At 46.8% G+C, this 2,647-nt stretch overlaps 2 non-coding genes across 2 annotated transcripts; both read right to left on the bottom strand.

The window, feature by feature from the left end:
• Positions 1 to 370: 370 nt before the first annotated feature.
• Positions 371 to 442, bottom strand: TRNAD-GUC (transfer RNA aspartic acid (anticodon GUC)). The gene has a single exon. It is a non-coding gene; the product is annotated as a tRNA-Asp (tRNA).
• A 1,565-nt stretch (positions 443 to 2,007) lies between these two features.
• TRNAD-GUC (transfer RNA aspartic acid (anticodon GUC)) lies at positions 2,008 to 2,079 on the bottom strand. Its single transcript has one exon. It is a non-coding gene; the product is annotated as a tRNA-Asp (tRNA).
• Positions 2,080 to 2,647: the final 568 nt, after the last annotated feature.

Here is a 2,647-nt window from a genome sequence, read left to right as displayed (position 1 = left end):
TACACCACCTATAGGTTAGCCTTATTATAGGCTTACCTATAGGTAAAATTCAAAGATGGAAGTTTACGTACCACCGAACCTGCCTCTATACACCACCCCAACCTGCCTCTATACCAATCCAACCTGCCACCTTAACCTGCTTTATACCTCCCCAACCTGCCCTATACCATCTTAACCCCCTATACCACCCCAACCTGCCCTATACTACACTAACCTGCTACTATACTACCCTAACCTGCCACTATATCGCCTTATATTTTTAGTCACAGACCCTTCACGTTTATGCTTTATATGACTCAGAATTCCTTATCTTTTTTTCAGGTCTGTAACTAAAGGCAGGCTCCGCAAAAAAAAAAAAAAAAAATTCTGCCTCCCCGTCGGGGAATCGAACCCCGGTCTCCCGCGTGACAGGCGGGGATACTTACCACTATACTAACGAGGAATACTTGGGATAAGCACCTGCTGTCCCTCTCTTTAATTAAATACTTCTATATTTACCCATTATCATATTCCTGTCTGTCTAGCATCTTGGTCCTCTAACAAAAAGAGGGATGACAGTGTGAGAAAGCTGTAGGGGACATCTGCTTCACTGGGTTAGTCACTACATAGAGCAAGTAAGTATGACATTTTTGTTTTTTGCCTTTTAATGTCGCTTTAAGGTATAAAAAAAAAAAAAAAAAAAAAAACCTTGAGCCTGCCTCTATATAGCACCCCAAGCTACCGCTATACCACTTCAAGCTGCCCTATACCAGCAGTATGTAGCGGCAGGGCGGTCAGTGAGCTGGGGGTGAACGATCCATGGAGGTCCAGTGATGTCTTTTTATCCCCCCAACCAACCATACCCCCCCCCCCCCCTTTCTTTTGAGTGCTTCATTGGATACAATGCAGTAACACATGCCCTCCAAGCAACATAATATGGTTAGTACCTCAAATGTTTCTCACCTTGTACAAATTACCATACTCCCATAGTAGTATAGCTACACTATCCTATGATGTTACCAACCTTGTTGTACATACATTACTGTATAGCTTGTTCATTATTGTCTCTTTAATTTATAGACATACCTCTGTGCTTGCTGATCCCTATCAGACACCCCTGAGGAAGAGTTTATCTCGAAACGCATCGGTACTCTCTGGGTGTGTGCTCCATACACACCTGGAGTCCCATGATTGTGGATCTTTTTGCATGTTGTATTGCCATGTTTCCATGTTTATAACTTGTATCCTGTACCTTATGCCTCATCTATTGTAACCCCTATTTACCCGTATCCTTACCCCAATAAACACCCATACTTTTGCAATCATACCTACATCTATTACACTCTTTATTATACTCTATTACTTATGAGTAGGTGTCCCCTTTAAAGTCCCCTAAGAGGACTTTTTCTCCCAGTATGTAGTAATAGGGCAGTTAGTGAGCAGTATAGTGGCCACCTGCCTCTATATACCACCTTTAAACCTCTATACCACCCCAACCTGCTGCTGTATTCCACCACAACTTGCCTCTATGTAACAAACCAACCTGCCACTATACCACTCCAACCTGCCCTACACCACCCTGATTTGCCACTATAGCACCCCAACCTGCCCTGTACCACCCTAACCTGCCACTATACCACCCTAACCTGCCACTATACCACCCTAACCTGCCACTATACCACCCCTACCTGCCACTATACCACCCCTACCTGCCACTCTTCTACCCTAACCTGCCCCATACCACCCCAACCTGATACTATGCCACCCCAACCTGCCACTCTTTTACCCTAACCTGCCCTATACCACCCCAACCTGATCCTATAAAACCCTAACCTTTCCTATGCCACCCCAACTTGCCCTATACTACCCTAACCTGCCACTATACTACCCTAACCTGCCACTATACCACCTTATACTTTTAGAGTCACAGACCCTTCACGTTTATGCTTTATATGATTCAGAATTCCCTGTCCTTTTTCCAGGTCTGTAACTAAGGGCAACCTGTACAAAAAAAATAAAAAATTCTGCCTCCCCGTCAGGGAATCGAACCCCGGTCTCCCGCGTGACAGGCGGGGATACTTACCACTATACTAACGAGGAATACATGGGAGATGATTCCTGGTCTCCCTCTCTTTAATTAAACACTTCCATATTTTACCCATCATCATATTCCTGTCTGTCTAGCATCCAGGTCCTCTAATACAGGGGTCTTCAACCCCCAGAACGGGGCCCACTACCAGGCTGTAGCATCTTTGCAGCCTGGCGGCATGACATTGTAAGGCGGGTGAGAGAGCACCGGAGGATCAGAGAGGCAGGCGGGCAAATGAGAGAAGCGGGCTGGCAAGCAGAGATGATATTTATCACCGCTCTTCCACCCTCACAGCTTACCCAACAGGTAAGTATAAGGGGCTGAGCTCGATCCAGCAATGTGAGAGCGCTTTGGCTCTCCAGGAACTCTCGCTCCTCATTGGCTGAGACCATCATAGCCATTGCGCCAATGAGGAGAGAGAGGGGTAAGGCCGAGCGGTGGCTCCATGCCTGAATGGACATGCAGTGCAGAGGCTCAGGAGCGCACCTGCTTGGGTGCTCCCATTGCAAGCTGCTTGCTCTGGGGCACTTGACAGGATCGAGGGGTTAGGAATGCCAATGAGGGACCCGAGAAGGGGAG

The sequence above is a fragment of the Aquarana catesbeiana genome, linkage group LG04 (assembly GCF_042186555.1).
Source record: "Aquarana catesbeiana isolate 2022-GZ linkage group LG04, ASM4218655v1, whole genome shotgun sequence".
Classification (NCBI taxonomy): Eukaryota; Metazoa; Chordata; class Amphibia; order Anura; family Ranidae; genus Aquarana; species Aquarana catesbeiana.
Note: the sequence above shows the minus strand (reverse complement) of the source record. Positions and strands in the feature narration are given on the sequence as shown.